We start from the raw sequence: 12,551 nt of genomic DNA on the forward strand, positions 1-12,551 counted from the left end.
GTTTTCTGGCACACATTAGGAACTACTGTGGCTAAAACTAAGTGGAAATTTTCAGAACCCTCAGCTTTATTTATTTATTTATTTATTTTACAGCTCCTCCACCTATTTATTATGTCGCAAGGGCCCAGTCAAGCAACGTCTCTAAACTCAATTTTCTTTTCTTCTGTGCAGTTGAGATACTTGAAACTACAGCAATTCTTGGGAAGTAGCATTGTGGGTGGGAAAGAAGTTCTCCCATTATTCTATTCTTACCACATTAAGGAAGGCAGGGCAGCTGATAAGGACTTCATCAAGTTTGCTACCACTGGCAGCAATGTGTGGGCGCCAGACAAATGAGGACAGGGCCAATGTCTTGGTTAAGTTTTGTATTATCCCTCCCTTTCCCACCTGCCCCCACCAGTGCTTAGGAAGGCATGTGAGAGTCAGAATCTGGGCACTGGCACATGTTTTCCTGCCATAATACATTTTCTTTGTGGAGTTATTTATTTGGAATGAGGGAGAGGGCATTATTGAGACAATATCTCACTAAGTAAGAATAGGTAACTCCAGGGGGCTGCTGTGGTTAGGTCAACAGCCAATAAATATTTATTAAACACCTACTATGTGCCAGGCACTGTGCTAAATATTGGGGATATAAAAAGGAAAAGACATTCTTTGTCCTCAAGATGCTCACAATCTAATGAGGGAGACGACAAACGTGTACAAATGAGCTACATATAGTATAAATAGAAATAATTAAGACAGAGAAGGTACTAGAATTAGGAGAGGCTTCTTGTAGAAGATCAGGTTTTTATTGGGACTTAAGAGAAACAAAGATTCCTGGTATAGTGGAAAGAACACTTAATTTTGGAGTCAGAGGACTTGGGTTCAAATTCTACCCTTGGTGCTTACTGTCTATGCAGCCTTGAACTTAACTTCTCTGGGCCTCAGTCTTCTTATCTGCAAAATGAGAAGGTGGGCCTCCTGGCCTCTAAGGTCCCTTCTAGCTCTGGGGCTACGGTCATACAGCCCTATTCCTGGTGTGCAGATCGATGGCGTGAGGCTTGCCTACGTGCTTTGCATACAGCCTCCTTCTCTACCTTTGACTCACTCCCTGAACTTGCACTTTGTCTTTAGTAGAAGTCTGAAAAAGTTTGTTGAATTTACTTGAATTGAAAAATAGGAAAACAAAAAAACAAACTTAACAATAGCCACAGCTTTTCTGAGACTCAGGTTTTCCTGTAGGACCTGTTAATATGCTCATATTTTCAGAGGAATACCCCCCCACACACACACACACAGCCAAGGCTTCAGTGCTTTTCCATTGCTATCTACCGGGACCCAACAGATGATCATCAGGGGTGAAAACCTGGCTTCTCTGATTATCCATCAGGATGACTCACATTTCAGGATGAATCACATCCCAGCTCATCTGACTCCTGCAAATCCTTGAAGAACCTGATGTGAGCAAGACCAATTGGTCCAAAGTTTGATTCTGGGTTGGGTTTTTTTTTTTTTTTTGCATAAACACCCACACTTTAGGGAGTCGGGTCTCCTCTCATTCATTTCATATCAGCCACCAAACAGCTGCTAGACAGAAAGAGCTGGGTTGAAGTTTAAAAGAAAAAAAAGAAAAGAATAATTAGCATCGCCCATCCCTTGGGACACCCTGACCCCTTTCCTTCCTCCTAATGCTCTGGCCTCAGTACTTTATAGCGACCTACATAATTCTTCACCGCTGAAACACAGAAATCTAATATTAGAAGATTGCAGCTCACTTTATACCTTTGATAATCTCCCCCCACTTCCTCTTTCCCCAACATTGTCTTTTGAGGCGCCAAACATAGTGCTTTCATTTCAACAAACTGGTGGGTTGTCAATTCACTATGGAATGAGTCAAGTTGATCAGATTTGAAAAGTGGTATCCTCTTTCATTTGTGGCCTAGAAGCATTAGCACTTAGTTCTCTTAGGGCAGTTTGGAAGAGTGGGAAGAAAGCTATGCTTGGAGTCAAGAATGCTTGGGTTCAAACCCTTTCTCTGGCATGCATTTGTTGCTTGGCATTGGGCAGAGGCTTGCTGTCTCTCAGCCTTGATTCCTTCACATATAAAATGTGGTGAATAATCCTTGTTCTGTTTACCTCATATTTTGTTATCGATCCTACATTCAATCAATCAACACGCATTGATTAAGTGCCTACTGTTTGCCAGACACTGAACTTTGCACTAGGTATACAAAGACAAAAATGAGTAAGTGATTGCCCTCCTGGAGTGATTGATTTCATTGGGATCAAATGAGAAAATATATGTGAAATAGCCTTGTCATCGAATAGTGCAATGAGAAATAAAGCATTACTTCCATTGTAGGACTTTGTAAGACCCAAATTGGATCATGTAGGTAATGTTATGTAATTTTGAGATATCGCTACCAAGGCCCAACCTCTAATCTTCTCTAGAAATAATACTAATATTACCTAGCATTTATATAGTACTAAAGTTTTACAAAGCACTTTAAAAAGAATTTTTTAAATCTTTACAATAATCCTGGCATGTATAGCCACTGTTATCTTCATTTTGTTGATGGGGAAGTTGAGGCACACAGATGTTTAGTGAGTTGCTTAGGGTCACACAGCCAGTGAGGATCTGAGGCTGAATTTGAACTCAGGTCTTCTTAGGTCCAGGTCCAGCCTCCTATTTGTTGTGCCACCTAATATGGCACTATAGACTTGAAGTCAAGAAAACTCATGAAGATCAAGGTTCAACTTGTGTCTCTGACACTTTTTAGATGTGGCTGTGGTTATTCAGTGATGTTCAGTTCTTCATGACCAGCATGCCAGGTCCTTCTGTCCTCCACTATCTCTCAAAGTCTGCCCAAGCTTGTGTTCCTTGTTTCCATGACACTATCTATCCATCTCATCCTCTGCTACCCTCTTTTCCTTTTGCCTTCAGTCTTTCTCAATATTAAGGTCTTTCCCAATGAGCTCTACCTTCTCATTTTGTGACCAAAGTGTTTAAATTGTAGTTTTAGTATTTGACCTTCCAGTGAATAGCCTGAATTAATTTATTTAAGTATTGATTGGTTTTACCTCCTTGCTGTCCAAGGGACTTTTTTTTTTTGGCAGGGCAATGAGGGTGAAATGACTTGCCCAGGGTCATACAGCTAGTAAGTGTCAAGTGTCTGAGGATGGATTTGAACTCAGGTCCTCCTGAATCCAGGGCTGGTGTTTTATCCATTGGGCCACTTAGCTGTCCCCTTCTTTTTTTATCATAAAAGTATTTTATTATGTTCCAGTTACATGTAAAGATAGTTTTCAATATTTGTTTTCGTAAGATTTTTAGTTCCAAATTTTTCTCTCTCCCTCTCTTCCCTCCCCCCTCCCCAAGACAGAAAGCAATCTGATATAGGTTATATATGTATAATCACATTAAACATATTTTTGCATTAGTCATGTTGTGAAAGAAAAATCAGAACACAAGGGAAAAACCTCAAAAAAGAAAAAAAACATCCGTAAAGTAGAAACAATCGTTCAATCTTCATTCAGAATTCACAATTCTTTTTTCTGCATGTGGAGAGCATTTTCTAACATGAGTTCTTTGGAATTGTCTTGAATCATTGTATAGCAGAGAAGAGTTAAGTCTATCACAGTTGATATTCACACAATGTTGCTGTTACTGTGTACAATGTTCTTCCGGTTCTGCTCACTTCACTCAGTATCACTCCACTTAAGTCTTTCCAGGTTTTTCTGAAATCTGCCTGCTCATCATTTCTTACAGCACAATAGTATTCCAAGGGACTTTCAAAAGTTTTCTCCAACATCAAAATTCAAAAATGTTGGTCCTACAGCCTCAGCTTTTCTCATAGCCCCTCTCTCACAGCCATACATTGCTAATGGAAAAGCCATCACTTGAATCATATGGACCTTTGTTGGCAAGGTGATGTCTCTGCTTTTTAGTATGTTGTCCCAATTTGCCATAGCTTTCCTCTCTAAACCTCTCTGAGACCTTTTTCTCATTTATACAGTAAGACCAGGTTGGACTAATTCAGAGGTATCAAACATGAGGATAACTGGCCATAGTGTAGCCCCTAACCCTCCTGAGTGTGGCTCGAGCCAGATGAAAACATCATTGGGAAATATTTAACAAAATAAACAAAAATCCATGGATGATAATAATAATGCATGGTTGTCTGAGTCAATATGTAACTGGTGGGGATACTTGTACATGGGTTAGTGGCCCTGTTTTGGTTTGAATTTGACACCACTAGCCTCGACCCTCTCTAAGGTCCCTCGGAACTCTAAGATCCCATGAAAGATCATTTACCTGGAAGTCAGGAGGCCTGGGTTCTAGGCCCCAGCTCTCCCACTAACTTTGTAAGTGACCTTGAGCAATTCATTCAATTTTACTAAGCTTCCATTTCATCACCTGTGAAATAAAGGGGTCAGATCTGCTGGTGTCTAAGGCTCTTTCTGGCCCTAATACTCTGTGACTGGATGGTTCTCAGGTTTTCACCTTAGACAAGTGAGATGGTGCAGGGCAGCTGATTCTATCTAGCAGATTACTAGAGCTGGATCTGTGCAAAGGAAATAACACCTAAAATTCTTGGCTGTGAGCCAATCCCTTACCTATTCTTGACATTCTTCCTTATCTGAAAGGAAGAGCTAATAATACTCCCTGTATCTCTTGAGGGTGTTGGGAGATTAATTAATGTTAGTTAAAGTCAGCAAAAATAGAAATCCCCATGGCTGTACTAAGACTGGTAACTATTATTATTCTCAGTCTATTTGAAAAAAATCAAGAGGTTCCCCCCAACCCTCCCAACCCCCACTTGTAAAATTCACATTACTGCAATTAGAGGATAGGAAGTCAGAGAAAAGAAGCTGAGAAGTTAGCAGATTTGTCAGTAAGCAATGCCTTGCACCCCACTTTTCTTAGATTAGAATTAATGAATTCCTTGATGAATTTGATCTTGTTTGCTTGTTTGTTTGTTTGTTTGAACATAGCTCTGGGAAAGATCACTGGTGAAGGAGGCAGCCTGGTACCATGAGTGGAAAAGCAGACTTAGAAATACAAGCCTTAATCCAGCCTCAGACACTGGACACTTACTAGCTGTGTGATCCTGGGCAAGTCACTTAACCCTCATTGCCCCACAAAAACAAAAACAAAACCAAAAAACCAAAAAAGACCCACCAAACAAACAAAAAAATTTACAAGCCTTTCCTTTTTCTAGCACGTGACTCCAATAACTTCACATGTCCCCTATCAGTGATTCTCTTTTGGGCACGGCAGTCCACAAATTGATGAAAAAAAAAGGATTAACCATATCACAAGATTGTGATAACCCAGCACATAGTAGGAACTTAATAAATGTTTATTGATTGATTATTGCTTGGTATGAGGAATATTTCAGCAGTCATTGAGTGACTATCCGGTAGAGTAGTTAGTACCTGGCAAAGCACTAGGGATTGGAGGGTGGGGCTCTAACATCAGTTCTATTTATTGCATACTTGATTGGTACACATCAGTCAACAGGCCTTTATTAAGCACCTAGTGTGTTCAAGGCAGTAGGCTAGGTCCTGGGGATTCAAAGACAAAAATGAAACAGTCCCTACTCTCAAGGAGTATGCATTCTATAAAGGAAGACAACAACATGCATGTATATCTATATACATAATGCATCTCTCTCTCTTTCTCTCTCTCTCTCTCTCTCTCTCTCTCTCTCTCTCTCTCTCTATATATATATATATATATATATATACTCACACATATATATACATACACATACACATACATATACACAAATACATCCAGATCCAGATCCACATCTACATCTACATAAACATACACACTGGTATTTACAGAATAAATGCAAAATAATGGCATGGTAGTTTTGAAAAGGAGTGGATTAGCAACTAGGGAAAGGAGGGGATCAAGAAAGGATTCAGACAGAAGGTGGAGCTTGAGTCGACTCTTCAAGGAAATAAAAGATTCTGTAGGGCATAGGAGAAAAGGAAGTCCATTTCAGGTATTGGGGACAGCTGGTGCAAAGACATGGAGTTGGAACACGGGGTGCCCTGTGTGTGGAACAGACAGCAGGCCTGGGCAGGGCCTGAATCTTCCTCAGTTGCTCCTTCTGTGACTAAGCAGAGGCCTCAGAGCATTCTGACAGGCGGGAATCTCCATTCCAAGCTTCATTTTTTAAAGAATACACACCTATTCATTGTGTATGCCACAGCTCCTTACACCTCTGCTGATTCCTGAGGCGTCTCTGAATTCTCTGAGGCATTCCTGAAGTTTCTGCCATGATGGATCTGAGGCAGGATGGGGAGCCAGCAAGCCTTTCAAAAGCTTAAAAACACAGGAAGAATTTTTTGAGGCAATCAGGGTTAAGTGACAGTCATTTCATCCTGAATCTCCTCTTGCCTGTGGCTCCACTGGGAATCAGATGGTCATATTTCCCACACTCACCCCCAGCGTGAGCTTGGGAACAGGTCCTAGAAAGGGACAGAAAACAGCCTCCTTGTTGCACTCTATGACACAGGCATGATTGGGCTGGGGAGTGGGGGGAAGGATATAGGTCAGATTCTTTTTTTTTTTTTTTTTGATGGGCAATGGAGGTTAAGTGACTTGCCCCGGGTCACACGGCTCGTAAGTCAAGTGTCTCCAAGGCCGGTGCTTTATCCACTGCGCCACCTAGCCGCCCCTATAGGTCAGATTCTTGTAGCTGCTTCCTCTCTACTTTGCAGGTCAGTGACTGGAACTGAGTATGTCTCCCACTTTTTAGGACAATCTCCATGAACCTTCCCACCTTCTTCTTCTTCTCCTCCTTCTCCTCCTCCTCCCCCTCCTCCTTCTCTCCTTCTGGCAATTGGGGTTAAGTGACTTGCCCAAGGTCACACAGCTAGTAAGTATCAAGTGTCTGAGGCTGGATTTGAACTCAGGTCCTCCTGACTTCAGGGCCGTGCTCTATCCACTGCACCACCTAGCTGCCCCCTTCCCACCTTTTTTAACTTTTCTTCTACCCTTCAAGTCTTGAGGCAATGTCTCTGTCTCTTTCTCTGTCTCTCTCTTCCTCTCTCTGTCTCTCCGTCTCTGTATCTCTCCTTCTCCTTCTCCCTCCCTCCCCCCCCCCCTTTCTCTTAATATATCACACATGCCCCCTCCACTGACTCCTACGGAGGCACCTGAGTCCCTCTATTCTTTTGCAGTCTTATGGCCTGATTGTGTCCTTTGGAGTATTTTTCTTTAGGGGAATTCTGCATTGTCCACCATATGCCTCTAGTGTGCTTCCTGGTCTTCATTTCTTTTCTCCTCTCTTTTTTTTAAGTTGCCCATATAGATTATGTCTATGTCTATGACTCAAAGGGAGGGATGAATAGATATCTCTAGATTCTCACCCCCACAATCCTCCTCAAGGTATGCTTTCATTCCCCCCAGGAGGGGCAGAGGAGATTGGGTGTCACTGAGATTGTCCTGTTCTGCTCTCCTCAGAGAAAGCCTAGATTCTGGACTAAAATCATAATTATCCCTTTCCTCACTCTCATCCCTATATAGCTAGTCTAAGGGAAGTCCTGGTTACTATTTCTTAATGAGGAGTACCTGCTATATTTTTTCTTTAGTTCACCCCTCTTCTAACTAGATGCTAATTAAGACCTTTACGACAATGAATAATGAATAAACCCATTTACCCAAGCTGAGAGCAAACAGAAATTAGAAAAGTTATGCAGATTAGACTATTCTAGACAGGACAGAGAATTTGGTCGCCTGGCATGTGTGATATATTGAGAGAAAGGGGGGGGAGAGGGAGAGGGAGAAGGAGAGGGAGAGATACAGAGACAGAGAGAGACAGAGACAGAGAGAGGAAGAGAGAGACAAAGACAGAGAGAAAGACAGAGAGTCCCGTATTTCACTCAAAGAGAAATTCTTCCAGAGCCTCTGGTGTGGCAAGCAGGAAATCAGGGACATACTTGAGGTACCAGCTCTTCCAAATGTTGGCTTTTTCCCAGTCTTTCTCTTTCCAATGACCTCTCCCTGAAGAGAGCCTAAAACAATGTATGTCCCCTTTTAAAGTCAGAAGTCAGAAGACAAATTCTCTTCTCCCAAGGTCTTGCCAAACTCTAGCCCCCATGTACATATGGAGTGGAGAGTAATCTTTTTCTCCACCAATAAGGAGTCTTAGGGGTAGCTAGGTGGCACAGTGGATAGAGTACCGGCCCTGGAGTCAGGAGGACCTGAGTTCAAATCCAGCCTCAGACACTTAACACTTACTAGCTGTGTGACCCTGGGCAAGTCACTTAACCCCAATTGCCTCACCAAAAAAAAAAACCAAAAAAAGGAGAGTCTTATGCAAATGTCCAAGCTTGAGTTCTGCGTTACATTCTATTTTTGTCTTCATGTGTTGGGGTTAGAAGCTTTTACTCCAAATGATTTTGTGTCAATTTAGAACAATGTAGTCCAGAAGGGGGGGTGTGTGTGTGTGTGTGTGTGTGTGTGTGTGTATACACACAACAATTTGGTCTTTACCTTACCTTTTTTTTCCATCTGTGATTCCATCCACAGATCACTGAGGGAACTTCTGTCAATGTAGATAACTTTTAGTGTTAGAGTTGCCTAGAGCAATGAGAGATTAAGTGATTTGCTCAGAATCAGACACCTATATAATGTGCCAGAGGTTAAATCTGAATCCAGGACTTCTTGACTCTGAAACCAGCCTCCTTTATATTATATATGAAGTGGGTAGAAAGCAAGCCTCAGGGCCAGAAAACCCTGGGATCAAGTCTTTCTCTCACATACTGACTGTGTGACCTTGGTCACAACCTCTGAGGGCCCTTGGAAACTGTCTGATACTATGGTTTGCAGAGAAGATGCTAGACTTACTGTGAGAAATGGGTAGTTGTCTCCTCTCAATGTGGATATAACAGACAGTCATACTCCCCCTGATGTGTTTGTAGGACAAAGGTCTCAGATCCCCTCCTCCCCCTCAAGTTAGCAAGGTCACATGGTTCAAGGAGCCCTGGTCTCAATAAGGTCCACTCCAGAGTTGTGTCCATATAAGGAAGTATAAGGTCCACTCCTGAGTCATGCCCATACAAGGAAGAAGGGTGGGAATACTGCGTTCTGATTAGCTAGTTTTTGCTCGTAGATTGTAACCCTTGAGTAATTGGACCATTGATGAAAAAGGGGAGGGTCCATTTGCGTTAGGGACTAGGGTATAAAACAGGGCTGGCGAGCCCCCTTTCTGGGCACCCACTAGCTGCACACTAGGGTGCCTCCTTCTCGTGAGAAGAAAATAAAGCCTTTGTCACCTCGCTGCTGAGTCCTGAGAATTATTGAGAAGAGGATGGATTTTTCCCTCATACTTACATTGTTAGTTTTCCTACTGTTATGGGGGAAAATGGGGTACGGGTTTGGGTTAGGGGTTAGGGTTCTTAGGAATTCCTCTTCTAAGAATTACACCCTCTTGCACACAAAAGCAATGAAATTAAGATGGTAGTTTATTTAGGGGCAAGGGAAGGGAAGGGAAACCAAGAGAAATCCCTGGACCATCTGCCAGTGGAAAGTCTGATCTGGTTCTGTTTATCTCTCTAGGCTTATCTGTCCTCTGGTTTAGTTTCTCTAGGAGAAGATTCCTTGATGTGCCCCAGAGAACTTCTGGGGTACTTTGGGCCCACAACACTACCTTAGAGTTCCTTAGACTAATGCAAGCACAGGTCCAGGTCCCATCCCCATCCCCATCCCCCTATTCATATAATACACTTAAGTGAAACATTTCTCAGACCCTCGCCTTTCCCCTTGCAGTATTTCTATTGCCTTCTGAAGGCTCCTTAGAACCCTGTGGTTAGTTGGGGGCAGGGGGAGGGGTGTGACAGCAATCAAAAGAACACATGTTTGTTTGAGCTAAAAAGTTCTTTCCCTCTCTCCATATTCCATGTACATTCAGGTTTATAGTGATTAGTAAATAGGTTTTTTTTGTTGTTTTGGTTTGTTTTGGGGTTTTTTTTTGCCTCTCAAGGATATTTAAGGAAATACTTGAAGCAGGGAAAGGCTATTGGCTATTGCAGTAGTAGAGGTATGAGGTGATAAAGGCCTGCACCAAGGGTGGTGAGGGAGAGGAGAAGGGCAAGGTGTGTTAGATGTAACAAAGACTTTATAAAGGTACAATCGGCAGGACTTGACAATAGATTGGAAATGGGAGATGACAGAGAGAGAAGAGTCAAGGATAGCACCTAATGGTGAACCTGGGTGAACGGAAGAATGGTGATGCCCTCAATAGTAAGAGAGAAGTTAGGAAGAGGGGAAGGTTTTGGGGGAAAGATAAATTCTATTTTGGAAGTGTTGAGATTAAGATGTCTGTAGGGCACTTAGTTCGTGATCTCCAATAGGCAGCTGAAAATGTGAGACTGAAGGGGAGGTTAGAGGTTAGGGCTGGAGAAATAGATCTGAAGAAAATCTGAACTCATGAGGTGACCAAATAAAATAGTATATAGAATGAAGAGGGCTCAAGATGGAGCTTTAGGAGATGCCCAAGATTAATGGCTGTCACCTGGATGAAGGTCCAGCAAAGGAGACTGAGAAGGAGCCGTCTGACAGATAGAAGAATCAGGAAAGAGTAGTCCCCCCAAAACCCAGAGTGAAGAGCATGTCAAGGAGAAGAGAGTGATTGGCAGTGTCTGAAGTTGCAGAGAGGTCAAGAAGGATGAGGATGAAGAAAAGGCCATTGGATATGGTGAACAAAAGATCCAGAGTAATTTTGGAAAGAGAAGACCCTTATACTGCTTGTGAATGGGAGATTTAATGTAGAACAAGGCCTTTCTTGGGACATTTTGGAGCCTTATAGCTACTCTAGCCTTTCCCTACACCCCCAACACATCTCCTCTCCAGTGATGTGGAGACCCTCGGCAGGTGTGAATTCCAACCAGTTCTCAAGGTTTCATGTTTCCAGGAACTCACTCCCCTGCTCCCTGGCTTCAGGTGGCTCAGAAAGAGGGGAAACAGCTACTCACCAGGCTCATTTATGGATCATATTGGCTGTAATTGGTAAGGGGGTCTGTAGGTCTGAGGGTCATTTCACCATTTTCACCATCATCTACAACCCAACTTCTTGAACTGTGGGTTGCCATCCTATATGGGGTTGGGTAACTGAATGCAGAGCTTGCGAAAAATTTGGCAATAGTAAAAAGTTATATATACCTGTTTTATAGACCTATAAACTCAGGGTCATGTAAAAATTTCTCAGGTGAAAAGGGGTTGTGAGTGAAAAAATGTAGAAGCCCTGATCTACAAAATGGGAAATTTCTATATGAATGCTGCTATACTGCCTGTGGCATTGAAGAATATTTATTGAGGTATAATTAATAACTGTTCACAGACTTACTTATGGACAATCCAAGGTAAGTGGCTCCATTTATCATTCTTCTGAACATGAATAGGAAGTGTGGAAATTTGTTTTGACTTGTGGACCCTACCTTTAGGCTGAGATTGGAAAGCCTTGGGCCCTCGGGGTCTCTCCCCCTCCTCCTCAGCTTCTGCTGAGCAAAAAAGCCCCGTGGGCTATACAAGATGCCAGGTCAGACAGCTGGGGGAAAAAAAAGCCCCCAGCTCCCTCCGACCTGAGCGGAGCTATCTGAAAGATAGCCTGTGAGGCATGAGGCTCGAGAGCACCGCCCCCCACCACCAGCTGCAGCTCTGGCTGGTGGATTATCTTGGTCTGTGGGGGCGAAGGAAGCCCCGAGATTTGAGTGGAGAGAAGAAAAGGTATATATAGACCTGGGAGTTAGACAGGAGGGGGGAGATGGAGTAGATAGAAAAGGAGCAAGGATGGACTAGAAAGAAGGGGGGCTGACTAGAAGAGGACAGACTAGAGGACGGACTAGGAGAGAGGCTGACTAGAAGGGAGCCTGGACAAGGACGGAGGAGAATTCGGTTTGGAAAAGGAGAGATGGGTATGACAAGGTTACAGGCCTTAATACAAACCAGGGAAAGTGTAATGTGCCCTGAGGCCGGAGGCGGCTAAGGCCCTTATTGTATTCAAGAAGTTCGAAGCCGAGCAGAAAGAGACTCAGTGGAAAGAGACCCGCAGGAAAGCAGTCAGGTTGTACACTTTATTTCCCTGTATTCCTAATTTTCAATAGTATCTCATAAATAAACTCTGCTTTGATTATTTAGTTAAGAGCCTTCTTAATCTTTAGTCTATCAGTTTGGGAGCAGTGTGGTGGAACTTTATAAACGGCCCATATTAAATTAATGAAGTCAGTTAGCCAAATAGTCAAAAGTCCCCAGATTACGCCTCCAGTCAGATTAGCCCCGCAAAATTAGCCCTAGTTAACAAAATATTTCACATTTGAATGGTGACCACGAAGGGATTTACGGCCCAATTATAATTTTTCTAAATTTATCATTTTCATATAATCATAATTTTTCATAAATCCAATTATATATAATTTTCCAGGTTAGTTATAGTTATTAATAATTAAATTTTTTTACAGAAGTATTACCTATTATTACCTAGCAGGGATTCTTAACCTTTTTTCATGTCTTGAAATTGCTCGGCAGTCTGGTGAAGCCCATGGATGCTTTC

Source organism: Dromiciops gliroides, chromosome 5 (assembly GCF_019393635.1).
Source record: "Dromiciops gliroides isolate mDroGli1 chromosome 5, mDroGli1.pri, whole genome shotgun sequence".
In the NCBI taxonomy this organism is placed as follows: Eukaryota; Metazoa; Chordata; class Mammalia; order Microbiotheria; family Microbiotheriidae; genus Dromiciops; species Dromiciops gliroides.